A 16729-nucleotide genomic window follows, 5' to 3' on the forward strand; every position below is an offset into this window, starting at 1 on the left:
CTGTAGTATAGATGTGTCAAGATGTTAATTCTAAGAGAAAAAAAAATTAAATTTTATATATTAGTTTTTGGTAGGCCTGTATTATTTTCTTGTTTCTGTAGCATCTACCATCATTACCGAGGAGACCAGTGGGATATATTGGAAGAATCAGTTCAGTTGATCAGGAACTGCTTGTTGAAACATTTAATGATGTAGCCAGTGGCACTCTGGAGCTGGGCAGGCTGAGTTGCACAGCAATCATCTCGGGAGCTTATGAGCCTGGCATTCTTCTAACCTCACTCCCCCAAATTCTGAGTCAATAAATTTGGCACGAGGACTTGAAATTTGTATTTTTAAAAGGAAGCCTTTTAAAAGGCATCGGAGGTGATGTTGAAGTGTCATTGGATGTGGAAAGAATTGACCTTATACAATGAAATAACTGCTTCCTACGGTCTTTGGGGAAAGCAAAACATTTTGTGGAAAAGTTAATAATACAATACATAACCAAGCAGCAAATTCTGTGGTTTAAATTCAAAGTGTTAGAGGCTTTTAGAGAATGGAAAAACTGGCTTAGGCTGGATAATTGGTTGACCTCCTGGATGCTTAGAGCCATAAGGAGGAGAATACATAATGTTTGAGAAGTCAAGACAGAGGGGACAGATGATCTTCAGGATGAAAATGCCAAAAGGAAAGAGTCCCATCTGGGACTGAAGTGTCTGTGATGAACAAACAGGGAAATGTAAGTTTTGTCCCAGATTTCTTGCTACTGGGACAAAATACCGGACACCCATAACTTACAGGAGCAAAGGTTTGTTTTGGCTCCTGGTTTCCATCCCTTCTGGCTCCAAGGCAAGAGGGGTGTGATGGAGAAAAGGTGCTCAGCTCATGGCATCCAGGAAGAAGAGAGTATGGTAAGAACAGAGAAGGGGTCAGGGGTCAGATATAGTCCCAAGGTCATGTACTCACGACTCACTTCTTCTATAGCCCATTTACAATCCAACAGGTGTCAGATGCTAGGTAGATGGAAATGTACGTTCCTGAAAAAATGCTAAAGGACAGCCTTTGAAGTCTCCAGTTCCTCTCCCAGCAGTAAATGAAACACTGATTATATTTTGTAACTTCCTGCTGTGGTTTTTGGTAGACAGAGTCCCTTGAACCCAATACGAAGTTCGATGGCATTCAGAGCAAACTACTTTCACCTGAAGATGAAGTGTCCTTCTATGCTCTGATTGTCACACACTTCTGGGCTTTAGATACTTGCCAACTTGAGCTGCTGAGACCTATGAGGCCTTTTCCTCACTTTGAGATTGATTCCTGGTTCCAAAAACCTTGTTTTCCTTAGAATAAAAATGATATTCGCAGTTCTTTCCTTCGCATTCATCATGAAGATCTCTGGCTCTTGTCAACCCCAATTCTTTTGTTCCTCATACAACATGTTCATCCTGTTGTTTTGTTTTGCTTTCTGCTCCCATTATCAACCCTATGAACCAATGCCATGAAACACCCACATGCAGCACTGATATCTTGGATCCCTCTGATTCTTGACTTATTTAGGGAACCAGAGGGGCGGTCATCATTGTTGGTGACTCTTGTGATTCCACAGTTCCTGTAGGTGGGAGTCCTGGAAGAGGCTTGGCTGCTGGTTTGTGATAAGGTGAAGATGTCAGCTGGGCTGCAGCCACCTCCAGCCTAGATTGGGACTGAAGAATCCAGTCCCAGCTCACTCTTGGGGTTGTCAGTGGACTGCTGTACCTCACTGCTGTTCTCAGAGAGTTCATTTCCTTGCCTCGGTGGCCTCCTCAGAAAGTGGCAGCTGGCTTCCTTCATATCAGAGATAGAAGAGGCCAATGAGCTACAGTAACCCTAAGGTGGAAGCCTCAGTCTTTTACATCATTCTTGGTGCATGTTATTTTGTCACACAGACCAACCTTGGTACAAGATAGGAAGACTGTTATGGCTTGTGTTTTCCCCAAAGCCTTATGCTGTCACAGGTGGGGACATTTTTGGAATTGATTCATGGTGCAGTGTTAGGCTCAAGGGCACTAGGATTAAAGGTGTGAGTGCTACCCATCCTAAGCAGTGTGCATAAGATAAAAGAGATGTCCATGAGTCTTCAGGGGAAGGTAGAGGCAGAATGTTGTTGTTTGTTTCTAGATGTCCTCCCAAAGCGTCCTGCAGTCATAGGGCTTTTTCAGAGGTGGCTGGATCTACAGTGTGTGCCACTGGGATTAAGAATGTCCACTGATTAGTTTGGCACCACCCCAATTCTGGTATTCTGGATAAGGTAAAATGGGCAGAACCACACAGTTAAGTTTCCTTTGTTGCCTTTCTACCCTTTGTCTGCCATGGATCATTAAGTTCCTTGAGAGAATACAAAAGTTAGGGATAGCAGGAGGTGAGAGTGTCCCTGGGGGTCAAATTGGAGGCCAGACACCTTGGTCACCCTAGTTCGGTTGTCCAATGCTTTTCCATTCTCATATTTGTCTACAGTATCCTACATCCAATTTGTTTGAACAAGAAACAAGGGAGACTTCGAACACTTTATCAACAAAGCATCCCTACACTGACCAAGCAGCTTTAGTGTACCAAAGGCCTTGGTGGATACGAAGTCACTAAAATGACAGGTGGTGAGGCATTATCTTCAAGGTCTTTATGATAAGGCTGAGAAAACAGAACACTTACTAGGGCATTTAGAATGCTTTTCTCATGGCAAACTGTGTAAGTTCAACTCAACTGCAACTCAGGAAAAAGAAATTTCCTAGAAGGCTTGTGTAGCTAAGGGAAGGGCAAAAGTGCAGACACAGTGGGATGGGAGACATAAATCCCACCAACACCCTTAATCCATTTCTCATCTCTGCATTGACTGGCCAGTTGCCTTTTCACACGGTCCTGGCTTGGTCTACGTCCTGCGGTAGAAGGCAACAGTTGCGTGTAGCTCTAAACTTTGAAATTTACAGGAAGAGCTTGGAAGGGTCCAGGTTGATTTCTCGACTGGTGGGTGTGCGTCTGTTTCTTTGTCCAACTCACAACAAGCAATGACACTGGCAGGCATGGGAGTGGGTGCTGGACTTATAAAACCAAAAATAAAAGCATGATTTCCTTGTTAAGGTATGGCGGTCAAAGAGAGGCATGGTCACGGGGCTAAGAAGCTTATTTGTAGGCTTGAAACAGTCCCACACTGAAGGATGACCCTGCTTGCAAACCACTACATACTATCGGTGAGCACACAGCGTGTGTGGGGAGCCTGCAGGTTGCCTGAGGCCAGGAATCATTTCTATTTGCTTTGCAAGCTTGGATTCTTTGCTTTTTTTTCCTTTTACTGAGTTGGGTGTACCAGTTAGGTCTAGGCCTCTTCTTCAGGATGCCAGTTCCTTGCAGAAATTCTATCTAGGCTGTGTTAGGCGTGTAGATTTCTAACAAGTCACAATAGTTTCTGACAAGATCTTTCTTTTGAAGGAAAATGTGAGAAAGCCAGGGGGATAGGAACGTCTTTGTTTTCACTGAAGTACAGTCAGAATGAATAATTAAGAAACTGATACTGACTCAGCAGCATTGTCTGAGCTGTTGGCAAAGAGAAGGTGGGTGCAGGGTGGGTGTGTTTGTGCTTCCGATGACAGGCGGAAGTTTCCGCGGCCGCGTTTCTGCTTTTGGTGGTTCCATCCAGCTGGGGAACGGGGACCTGACTCTTCTGTGCGAGGAGAGCTGTTTTTCCAACATGACACATTCAGAGTAAGTAGCTATGCAAATGGGGTGGCTTCAGGAAAGCGATATGTTTCTAACTCCAAGCAGGAGCCCTACAGTCCTCAATGCCACACATGACAACAAGATGCCTTTTTCAGAGACAATACATTTTTTTCTATGGTTAAAAGATGAGAAAGCTAAAATATTTCTGGCAAATGTAGGGTGCAGATGTAAGTTCCTGCTGAAATATTAAGAAGTAATAAGTTCTTTCTTGGATTTTTAAAAATTTTTATTTTTAAATTGAGTTTATTGGTACATTTTAGGGATACAGTACAGTTACATCCATTATTGGGCTCTTGTACCTTTACATGACAGGTCTTGGTTCTCATTTTTTCCCCTTGTCCCTGCCCTCCCTTTCTTTCTTGGATTTTTAATTGGATCAGGCATGCACATGGGCATGAGTGTATTCCTCTCTCTCTCTCTTTCAGTGTAAGATAAGGGGATGGGAACCTCAACTTCTGTCTAATGCAAAATTTTTCCAAGAGCTGATTTTGACATTAAATTTTCATTTTCCTTAATGCCACAGGTAATTCATGTGTTTGAACAGGAATTGTGGCGGCAAAGTGACAATGTAGAGATATATATTGGACTCTCTGAGAATATTTATATGCCTCTCTATTTCAATAATTGGTCTGCATGTTTGCATTCTATAAGGCTGATTTCCTCAAAACCCAATTCCCTTAAAAAGGAACATACAAATTAACTTTTTTCCTCTTGAATACCTTGTTCAGGAGTAGAGAAGAATTCAGCTTTTCTTGCTTAATGTGATATCCTTTACTGGAGCATTGTCTCCACTGAATGACAATGTTTGGATGCATTTCAAATCAGATACAACCTGCTATTTATTTTAGGTCATTTTCAGAACACAGCCAATTAGGCACTGTTGAATAAGATGCAAGGCACTGAGGTTTCCTAGAAAGGGCTCGGGTACGAGCTTTTGGAGCTCTGTTACAAAGCATGGCAGGGTGCCCATTTTTAAAGGGAGGATTATTTTTAAAACCTGTGATACTCTTGTTAGCCTCCAACTCCTTGCTTGTAGGTGTTTCAAAGAAATCTGAGCCACAATCGGGCTATTTTTATAAAGTCATCCACTCCCCCCACAGGTTACTCCTGAATAGGACTTAAGTGGAAGAGGGCTTAACTGTATCCTACTCAGTCAACTGACTTTAAAGCAATAGCTTGTCAAACTTCTATTAATAAATTACTGTATTAATTAATTTATTCTGTAAATACTTATGAGGGCCTACGGAGAGCCAAGTACCAGAGTAAATGTGATGGGTTAAGTTCTCTCCTTTTATAAGAACGTAAATGAAAATATAACCCTGGGTGCAGGTAGCAGTCAGGCTGAGTGTGTACCCACAGGATGGGCTGTAACAGGACTGGGTCACTACCTCAGTACTTGCGGAGAAAGTCTTAGGATGGCCACTTTGCATGGTCTGTATGGCCAGAAGGAGTTAGGTCTGTGAAGACTAAGGGACATTCAGGCTGGGGAGAAGAGCTGGTCCAAGGGCCCTGAACTGGGCATGGGTTTGACATGCAAGATGGAGGACAGGTAGAAGGTCCTTGTGACAAAGGTCAGAGACAAGAGCTCAGACAGTGGCTCGGAGAAGGGCCCATGGAAGCCTTCCTAGGCCAGGGGAAGCCCTTCAGATTTTAAGTGTAAAGAAAAGCCATTGAGGAATTTAAGTGGAGGACTGGCATGATCTAATTTGATTTTACTCCATGGAAAATGGATTGTAGGAAACAAGGATGGAAGCCGACAGATCAGTTAAAAGGGAGTTGTACCAGGCCAGGCTAGTGGTTTGAACACAAAGCACATGGTCCTGAGGAAATGTGGGGAAGATCTTGGTGCAGAGGTGCAAATATTCTAACACGAGCCAGGGTACACATATGCACGCATAGTTTCTACAGAGAAAGACACATGTATCTTAGGCCATGCAGGCCCTGTGATAACCACAAACTAGTTGGCTTATCAGTGACAGTTTGAGTCTCACAGTTTGGAAAGCTGAGAATTTCAAGAATATTGGAAGATTCCCCACCACCCAATTTGTATTGTTTGTTAGTAAATGTTTTTAGTGCACAGTGATCACAGTTTTCATGGGGCCTGGGTCATGTGCACAACATACCTTAATTCTTTTTCCATCCCCTTACACCCCCAACCATCTCTTGGTCCCCCTCCCATTTGCAAAAGTTCACACTCCCTAATTCCATCATCTGTCTTTTATTCTGCTCTTCATTTGAGTTTTGGGTTTCTCGTACAGGAGGAACCATATGTAAACTTGTGTGTCTTCCGTTTTCAAATGTTGTTTGCTTTTGCATACATTTTGCATACATTTTTGCATACATTTTGCATACATTATGGCTTTTCCAAGGGGAAATAACATTTCTTTTCAGGGCTAATTCTTTGCATAGTTCTAGAGACAACTAGGATTTCCTTCTCTGGAGTTGTGTTCCAGACATGCAGTTCAGAATTATATATTTAAAAAATATGTGTGTGTGTGTGTGTGTGTGTGTGTTCAAGACCTTTTCTAGTAGCATGACTCTAGATTATTTTTTTTTCTTCCTTGAATGAAAGTCTTAACTTGAAACCTCAGAAACACAGGAGCAATTTGAGACCAACTCACTATGTGACAAAGACTCAACTCTTTCACATAACTTTACGTTGCATCTATTTTTCCTACAAATAACCCAAGTTTATCCTTCTTAATGGCAGAACAGTATTCCATTATGTGTAATTACGACAATTTCTTTGTTCATTTCTCTGTTGCTGGACATGTAGGCCACTTTGAAGACGTAGTCCTCAGGCATTGTGCTGCTGAAAGTCATGTTACAGGAAGCACATCAGTTCCCTCTGGACAGACCTAATCCCTCATTGAGATGGAATTCATTCACAAATTCTACAAAGACAGCATTTTCTCTGTGTTGATACAATGGGATCACAATGATATTACATGTTAACGATCACATCGCTACTATGATAGAATGAATTTTGAATTCCAGACCACTGAGTTCCGACTGCACTAAGGAAATGAGCTCTGTGTTTATTCCACTGTTCATCTTTTATCCATTAAGCTTGCAAATGTAGCCTTCAACTAGTTGCTGAAAGCATAGTGTACTCTGTTTATCCTGGAGAGAACAATTTTTTTCCCCAAGGATCAAGATATTACCTTTTATAACATCACAACATTTTAGGCTTTCATGGAAAGATCAAGCACTAGGTAAATGATTGAAGTCGGCATTGCAATTACCATTTTTATTCCAGTAAGGAAACCTACATTAGATTACAACCATTTTAAATACATTCACGTTCATTTGTTTTCTAATAAAAAACATGAGATGAGCTGCTGTAAGGCTTGGTGTCTGTGTTTTGGTCTTGCACATTTGCCAAGCCATAGATGGCAGGATTCCTGTCCCCTAACAAGTGAAAACTTATCTAGGAAAATTTAACACATGCACAAAAAGTGATTCAAGATACCTGGGCACTGCGATGGCCAGAGGCCGAGCAGAGAATACGTCATTACCAAGAAACGCAGTTTGTCTGTTCCAGGTTATGAGAACCACAGGGCACCTCAGTGTTGGGCTATGAGTGAAAAGGTAAAAATATAGAAAGAAAATGTAAAGGGATTAGGTGTTGGGCAATGGCCATGCTTTCTGACTGCCTCCCCAATTTGGAAAACTCTTCTGCTAGCTGTAGAATTTCACAACTATATTCATTTCCTGTTGCTGCTATAAAATGTCACAATGAACACAGTGGTTTAAAGACCACCAATGTTCCCCCTCAGAGTTTTTGAGCTCTGACCTCTGAATCTGTCCCTCTAGGCTGAAAGTCAAGGCAATGGCGGGGTTTGGTTCCCTCAAGTAGCCTTTGGGGTCTGTTCCCTGACTTTTGCAGTCCTGAGAGACTGCTAATGCACCTTAGTGTGGGGACTGGCTCCTTACTGTTGAATCTGGTAGCTTGGAGTCCTTGAATCTCTCTGTCCTCTGCCTCTGCCACCACTCTCCTCTCTTACTGTGCTCTCCCTCCTTCCTAGGAGGACCCCTGTGTTTGAAGAAGGTCGCATGGATGATGCTGGGTGATCTCCCATCTCCAGGGCCTTAATCACGTCTGCAAGGTCCCCTTTGCCTTGAGGATTAGGATCCAGACATCTCTGGGAGCCATTCCATATGCGGCACCTTCTGAGTTCTACCCTCCGAAGCTCACCCTCCCAGCCTTGCTTGCTAGGGTTGTGTCAGGGTGAGTGAGAGAGACTTTCACACCAGTAGACGGATTCAAAGGAATAGCCCAGACTTAGTAAGATAAATAAAAGATTAAAAGTTCAAAAAAGGACAAAACTTGAACTAAAGGCGGAATTATTGTTGCAGATTTTTCCTCTACCTCTGGCACCAACATGGCTCAGCGTGGTGACATGCATTGCAACTGGGCAGAAACGGAATCCTGATGGTACAAGCGAGGTGCCCTTTGGTTTAGAAAGAGCAACTGAAGGAAGCAGGGACTTTAGTTTTCACGTAACTGACAGCAGAAGTCGAAGGTGTGGCTGGCCTCCGGGGATTAGCTGGTCGCCTGGGCGTTTGTTTTGGGACAGTGGCAGTGGCCTGTGAGACATTAGATGGTGTAACTCAGGGTTCATTCCTGGTCATTTATGAACTCATTTTCTGACCTGTCTGAAGATTCTGAGGGGCAACTCTTAATCTTTACTGGACCCCTTTTCTGCTAAATACCCAATTTACTCTTGTTTGCAAGTGACAGCTCTAAGAAAAGTAGTGCATCGCAAGAGGGATTGTTGGATTTGGTTGACGTAACCAAGACTAAGTCACAGTCAGGCATCAGTGTACAAAGGCTGAATGCAAGTGGCTTTACCTAGGGAATAAAGCATATAGGCCTCGGCTAAAAACCCATCCTAATATTTTCTGGAACCTAAAAATAGAATCTTTACTTTTTACTTCCTCACCTGCTATTTCCTCGTTCCAAATTACTAGCTTGTTCAGGGCTTTCTTAGTACTAAGAAGGCAGTGACTCGTTTTTGCTCACTGGATGACAGATGAGTTCTGGCTGGAGTCCTGCGGGAGGTGCTGGAAGGGCCTGTGATGTGGGCTTGGCTCTCATGCGCGTGCGCGCATGTGTAATGCCCCCCCCCAGCTTTGATACACGGATAGAACTGTGCCTGCTTTCACACTTCAACATTTCTGCATCACATTTTCTCATTCGCAGTTTAGACGGTCTTACCTTGAAAGCTCAAGGGTGTCACTGTGACAGTTTTCTCCCAAATTCTCAAGCCATACCTCGCTTGTATATCTCCATGTGCATCTCTTTAGATCCTTCCTTTTTTTTGTTTTTTGTCCAAACCTATTTTATTGACTTGACTATGTATTAGAGATAACGATGCATTAAAATATACTTAAAATCATGAAATTGATTATCGCTATCTATCACAAATTTGCCTCTGCTAGGAAATAAATAAAAAAATAGGTAAAAGTCAGGATTACTACTCAAAGTAGCTGAACTAAAGTAGGTCGTCAGTTTGGACAACCTCTACTGACACTAGGGCATTTTTCAGAGCCCTGAAACTTGCCTAAAAATAGCAGTCAGGTTCTTATTAATCGACTCATCTTTGCTGAACTGAAATAATAATTTTCAGTTTTTCACGCAAAATCAAATGTCTCGCAATTCCTCTGTGCTAACATGTTCCATACCTGTATTTCTCCCCAGTGCCTTCAACACCGTAATTATTAAGGATTGGAGGGATTCAGGACAGATCAGAAAGACAGGATGCTGAATCAGTGCCTGGCCATTGCATTGCTCACCCTCACCGGTGTGAGAACTACTCTCTCTTATCCCTCTCAAGTGAAATTGACACTTGTGCACATACTGATTTCTGACGAAAGGCCCAGACCGTCATAGGTATTACCAGAGATGAAAGTAAGAGCTCCAAGGCTTGCCATCTGAACATAAAATCAAACTGGAGATTGGAAATTGTATTTAAGGGAAAAGTGTGGATTAAGATAGGACAGTAGGGAACCAAGCACGAAGCTATGCAGTACGGCCTATACTGTATGTATGGATTTGGGAATTCAGAGAGAGAGTAGATGAGCGTTGTGGAGGAAGAATTGCGGTGGAACCTTCTGGAGGGTGGTTACTGTGTAGCTTTCTTGCCCATCAGACAAGACTTAGAAATTAGAATATAAATCAAAGACTAGGAATTAAATTTGCATTTAATTGGGTATATTAATTAATTATCAAAGGCTAGAACTGATATGATAAGAAGTAGGTGGATCTCAGCTTGTGGTCAGTCAGGAAAATAAAAAGACATTTGCAGCACAGAGGCTCTTAGCATGGGGAGTGAAGGCAGCAAAATTGTTGAGATGGCTGGAGGTGCAGGAGGGGGAGTGGTCTTTTCAGAGGTCAGGCCCTGCAGGAGCCGGCTGCCAGCTCTTCAGGAGTGTGTGTCCAGCTGTGCCCAGCTGATGCACACCCTCCTGGGCCCGCAGAGACTGCTGAACCCCAGAAAGAAAAGCTTTCTGCTCTTGCCACCACCTAATTTTGTGTGACAATCTCCAGTTGGCAGAACCTCTGCTGGAATCTGCTATCTACATTTTATCTTCCTAACTGGAGTTTTAAAGATTGCGAGCAAGACTTCTTTCATTAGCAAATGATTTGTGTGTAGAAGAAGCAAGGTACTGTTTAAGATGCCGAGGGTAAAGCAATGGCGAGACAGCCCCGCTCCACCCTTCATGGAGCTTTAATGCCAGCAAGGAGACTGAGGATAAATACTAAGTGCATAATTAATGCCATGTGGTGATAAATGCTCCGAAAAAATTCAACAGGGTAACACGATAGAGAACTCCGGTGGTGGGTATGGCAGGGGTCTGAGTGAAAAGTAGTATCGAGGGAAGGATTCTCTGAATGGAGGACTTATGGGATGTCTAGCGGGTGAGGTTTCCAGACAGACAAAACAGCACATGTAGAACTGAGACAGGAGCTACAGTGGCATGTTTGAGAAGTGGCTCAGAGTCCTGGGAGGCTGGAGAGGTGAGAATAAAGTCAGTGACGAGAAGTAAGATCACAGAGGTAGAAGAGAGTGGAAAAATAATATAATCCTTATGTATCTGGTGTATCCCAGAGTTCTCCACCCGCTGGGGAAAACAACACATTAAATTCCAGCCTTCAAACCCAACACCCACCATCCCAGCATTATATGTTGCCTTTCTAGGTTTTATTTTGATACTTTCTTTCTGATATGGCTCTGCAACTATATTTATTTTTCTCTTTATTAAATTGAGAGGCCACTGGCTGGAATGATAAATAGATCTGCTATTCCTGAAGGCAGGTTACCTTAGCAACAAGGCCAGTCTTACCCGTTTGAGCAAAACTTTATCAATAAAGCAGCCTCACAAGAGACTCATGCTCATATCATTAAAAGTCTGCTCTGCTTTTTCTCTGTTCTTCAACCATGGTAATTCTCAGATTGTTCATTAGACAAAGGGCAATCGATTGAATAGCTCCACAGAAGAGGGCACTAAGAATGTGTGATAATGGAATGATCCTTAGCAGTCACAATGGACAGCCCAAGATGCAGTATTATTTTGGTTTCCTAGTTACACCACAGCAAATCTTTGCTCCTTCCAGGCATGAGCATTCGGGTTTTATGTTGAACACCTGGTACCCATGTAGCCTGGCCAGTGTCCATTCACTAACAAGTTCTGGGCAGTAAAGAAACAGAATTTGGGAGGTGATCAGAGTGTAGCTAGTCTTGTCAACTGCAGTCTTTGAATGAGCAGGTATGTGGTTTTCTGAGGGGCCAAAGTAAACTAAATTATCGCCATATTTTTTAGCTTAAAACTTAAGGGACAGCTCCCCCCTGAAATAAATGACCTACTTAATGGAAAAAGAGCTACAAAAAGAAGACTTGTTATGAGAATTTGTATCTCTTATCTAAAATACCTGTGTAAAAATTGAGGAAGAAACTATGTATTGGTTAAAGTTCACCAGGAAAATAGCAAACACACACAAGTGCGGGCACACTGATCTTTTCGGTGATGGATCGGAACTGGCTCTCACCATTCTGGAGGCCAGCCAGCCAGACATTGGTGAGGCAGAGTGGCAGGCTAGAAATTTAATTCCAGCTGTGCTGCAGTCCTGAGCTTGGGTTCTGCAGGGCATCAGGCTGGAGCTCAGGCAAGGTTTATGGGCTGCAGTCTTGCAAGGTTTGGAGGAGGAGATTGGGAAACCACAGTCTTGGCTCTTCTAGCCTGGGCCTGGTAGAATGCTAGGGGCTCAGTGTCGTATTCATGTCCTCATGTCATGTGGGTCATCCACTGAGTTAAGTGTTAGTTGCACCCATGTGCACTTTCATGGCCACATCTGGACTGATGCTGGGTCTGGCTACCGGGCACCACTGCCAACCGACTTGACACAAAGTAATCATTGTAAAGCTCAGAATCAGGGATTCCCTTCTAAAATGAAACACAAGGCCCTCAGAAGTTTTCGTTTTTTAAAAAGTCATTATAAGGATTAACATGTATTAACTACACACATTAAGGGATTTCACTATGATGTTGACATACGTCCTCATGCTTTGACTGTGTCCACTATCCCTGCTGTCCTCCCCTGCCTTGCCCACCCTTCATCTCTCTCAGCCTGGTCCCCTTTGCTTAAAATCCCTCCTCTATTTTCAGGTCACTTTTTAAAAATTTCTACATATGAAAGACAATATGCAATACTTGTGTGTCTAGCTTATTTTGCTTAACACGCCTAACACGATGTCTTCTATCCATCTTCCTGTAAATAATGTGATTTTGGTTTTCTTCTCTGCTGAAGTTTCCTTCATTGTGTTTATCCGTCACAGTTTCTTCATCTGCTCATCTGTTGATGGGCACCTCCTCTATTTCCACATCTTACTGTCACAATGAATGCTACACAAAACATGCATGTGCAGGCAGGGAGACCTGGCTCTGAGAGTTCTAATGGTGTAAGGACAATTTACTTTTTTTAAACATAAAGGAATAAAAAAGAAGTGAAACCAGGATATAAAAGAAATATGGACATTAGAATAAAAATGATTTTTAGTTTTAGCAACTTCTTTGTCATTCATTTTCACCTTCTTACTTATAGCTCTTTAATGTGGTAAAGCCATTAGAACAGCCAGGAAGAATATTCAGTAAGTTGATGAATCAGAAGTTATTTCAAAATTATTTTTGATATTGCTGTCAAGTTAAAAATAGCATTCTATCCTGACAGCAGAAAATGTGTGCCTCTTGGGCAAAATTTAAATTTGTGTAATTTGAGATTTTTTATCACTTTCCATCAATGTGGTATGATTTAATTAAGACAAACACTAGCTAGTTTTGATTAGAAAAATGCACAAAAGACTGAAATCAATGGTTGAGTAGGACTGGGTCTTGGACTTACATGTGTGTCTGCACAGCATGTGTGTCTATAATATGGGTATATTTGTGCAGTTTCCGTGACTGTCCATTTCTCCCACTGGAAATCCTTTTGCCCAGGAGGAGCTAGGTGCTCAGTGTTGTACTCATGTCCTCTCCATTCTGGGGAAGTCTTTGCTGTTGATAATGCTATGGACTCATAAGGACTGTCATACTGTGACTGTTTTGTATGTCAAGTGAGCTAGGCTGTATCACTTAGTTATTTAATCAAACACTGGTCTAGGGATTACTTAGACACTATATTTTAGATATGATTAATGTGTGCAATCAGTTGAGTTTAAGTAAAGGAGATTAATTAATTAATTAATTATAGTATATTTTATTTTATTTAGTTTTGGTACCTGGGATTGAACTCAGGATCTTGTGCTTGTGAGGTAGGCTATGGCACCACTGAGCTAAACCCTCAGTCTATTTTCTTTTTGAGGAAAAAGATTAATTTAAAAATACTATGGGTGTTCTCTGGTGTGAATAAACTATAATGGTACATAAGATCCTAATGATATAATTGATAGTGTGAAATAGGAAGAAAGGAGCTAAAGGTGTAGGGGAAGTGGGAAGGGTAGGGGAAAGCTAACAAGGGAAAAGAAAAAATATGAGAAAATGAAAAAATGGAAATTAAGTGTTTGTAAAGGGGGAGGGGAGGAAGGGGCAAAGGGAGGGCAGGGACAAGGGGAAAAAGTGAGAACCAAGACCTGTCATGTAAAGGTACAAGATCCCAATAATGAATATAACTGTACTGTGTACCTAAAATGTACCAATAAACTCAATGAGAAAAAAAAAATACTATGGGTGGGCCTCATGTAATCAGTTGCAGTTTCCTGGAGAAAGAATTTGGCCTCCTGTCTCTAACATAGAAATCCTGCCTCAGTTAAGTAAGCCAATCCTTAAAATTCTAAAAAAAAAGTCCATATATACACTTATATGTGTGTATATATTCACATGTAAGTACATCCTATTGGTTCTTATTCTCTAGAGAACCTCGAGTAAAAACCATAGTAATGTTTCCTTTGTCCATCTCATCCATTTTTATTATTGAACTTGAAATGCATCTGCTAAAAATCAGTTACCTTTATGAAACTGCTTCACTTCAACAACAAAAGAAGTCATTTAGCTGTGCCACTGTGGAGTTATTTGTACAGAACCAACAGCTATTTTACTGGGAATGCAAAATGATTTGTAAAGCTTTTTGCATGGTGTATTAGATACATGGTTCACTGAACTAGACTGCCATTTTATAAAATTATTTGTTTGTGAGATTCAGCCTTGAAAACATTAATTGCCAAATACACCTTACCATTGATCTTTTAGCTACAAAAACAGACTTAATGACAATGCTAAAGTCATGACTGACCAGAAAGAAATGGATCTCTCTGCAGCACATCATCTATGAATGGAGTGGAGAGCATTTGCCAGGACAGAGGCAAAACTTGGTAAGGACAACTGTGTAAAATTTCAGTACCTTAAAAAAGGGTGCAGAAACTGGCCTTGGTTTCAAAACAAACAATAGGTGAGGGCCGTGGCTTGGTTTCTGCTAAGGATACTAAAGTGGAGAACTGCATGGATGTCTATGATAGGGACTGATTAACAAACCTTCTCAAAGTGGCAGCTAATAGACCTCCATTTTGGGAAGGTGCTGGGTATAGAGTTTATCAGACCCATTCCAGAAATGTATCCACAAGTATCCAATCTTTGGAAAAAATGAGCCATTTTGTGACAGAGAGCAGAAAACTGACAAGTATGTCTTGAAAAGTGACTTTTGTGTGCATGGTACCATATGTGGTTTTGCAAATGATCACGAGTGTCACTAAACCCACAGTTATATTACCCACAGAAAGATTTCTTCTGCTTTTTTGAGTTAACTATGGAATTTGAGGATTCTGACATATGATGATTTGTAAGAAGTTACAAACTGGGTCAAGGCAGGGCAAGAGTAGAGGGATGATTTGGGGTTGCTTTGGTTCAAACAAAGCACCTCGACCACTTTCTGCTAAAGGTCGTGGTATCTTTACTCATGGTCAAGTCTGAGGATTTTGAATCTGATCTTGTTCCCCACACTTTCTGCTGAAGTTATCCCTCCAGAGCAGTGCTCACTGACAATACTTTTCTCTTACCAGTTATTCTCTCTCTCTGGTCTGCTGATTTCTTTAAAGAATGAAATTTAAGAGTCTCTAAGAATAAAATCATTTAAGGGAATAATTTTCTCATCACTAGGAAAGGAAATTCCTAGCATCAGTGTTTCAGGTGTTTTTTTTTCCTGTTTTTGAAGAAGAAGAAGAAGAAGAAGAAGAAGAAGAAGAAGAAGAAGAAGAAGAAGAAGAAGAAGAAGAAGAAGAAGAAGAAGAAGAAGAAGAAGAAGGAGAAGAAGAGAATTTTAAAACACTAGCAATACATGGAATTATACTGGGAACCTTCAAAATGAGCCAAAGAAAGAAGTTTGCTTGTATTGCAGCTGCCTGTGTGGATGACATTGGCCTCATCCTGGTAGAGGCAGGTAGGAAGCCCCTTCTCAGAGGAGCTGAGATCAGCAGCAGGGAGCTAGAGATCTGGGTCCCAGAGGCTCTAGCTGGCAGGAGGTGCCAGCACCGTCCATGGGCAGGAGTAGATCAGAAGGGTAGGAAGCAAGACAGCAAGTTGGGCCCAGGTGAGTGCCACAATGCAGGCCAGAAGATGCTCTTGGAAGAGTACAGACATCCTCCCCACGTCCTCACACCTAGCACATGGTAAAGAAGCAGGCTTTCTCCTGGGAGAGATTTGTGCCTGCCTGCTTTTCCTGTCATCCCAAGGCTAGTAGAAATCTCACCTGAGACCATGTAGCACAGGGCAGGACCTGTGAGACATGCTTGAGAGGTATGGCTGCTATAACTCTTCTTTCATTGCCCTGAGACATCTCATTCACATTCCTAACTGCTCTCCAGAGGTATAAGTTAGATCTGTTAGTGTTTGAAGTAGCCCAACTTACTCAAACTTTGTGTATCCTTCCTCCCTCTCTAGTATGTCTCAGATTCCACATTCTCAAAGGAATCATTATATGCTCAAACATATATCTCTGAGAACTACACAAACCCAGAAAAAAGGCACACAGCCTGACTTAGAGCCATCAGAGAAAGCATCTGGCAAGCATTTGTGCGCAATGTAGATGTTACCAAGATACCTAGAGAAATGTGAGAGAAAGGTGTCAATTGCACAGTTTCATGGAAATCCTCCCAGGACTAATAAAACATATAATTCCCCATCTCTGTATTAAGCAATACTGACGTCATGCATACTTTCCTGTCTGTAAGTTGATTAACACTGACAACTACCCCTAAAGCTCAGCAAACAAATGACTTGTTACATGGCCCAGGAAAACCCTGTTCCTTAGAGACAAGACTGTAAACTACCAAAAAAATAAATTTTTTTCCTAACAGATTATTCTTCAAAATCCTCACTTTTCTCCAGCACAAGGAAGGTGAGATTTGGGAAGGCTGCTCCAAGATCTGCTCTCCCTCTGGCCTGCTTGGCCCCAATCTGTGGGACCAGGTAGCTGTACCCTCCCCTGTCTGTGCCACCACCATTGCTCCAGCGCAAG

The 16729-nt window shown here is 42.0% G+C and overlaps 1 long non-coding RNA gene across 1 annotated transcript; it reads left to right on the plus strand.

The window, feature by feature from the left end:
• Positions 1–3632: 3632 nt before the first annotated feature.
• Positions 3633–15461, plus strand: LOC104876102. Its single transcript, XR_784243.1, has 3 exons — positions 3633–3708; positions 14470–14591; positions 15428–15461. It is a non-coding gene; the product is annotated as an uncharacterized LOC104876102 (long non-coding RNA).
• The last annotated feature ends 1268 nt before the right edge of the window (positions 15462–16729 follow it).

This window comes from Fukomys damarensis, unplaced genomic scaffold, assembly GCF_012274545.1.
Source record: "Fukomys damarensis isolate Sample0158 unplaced genomic scaffold, DMR_v1.0_HiC HiC_scaffold_1, whole genome shotgun sequence".
Classification (NCBI taxonomy): Eukaryota; Metazoa; Chordata; class Mammalia; order Rodentia; family Bathyergidae; genus Fukomys; species Fukomys damarensis.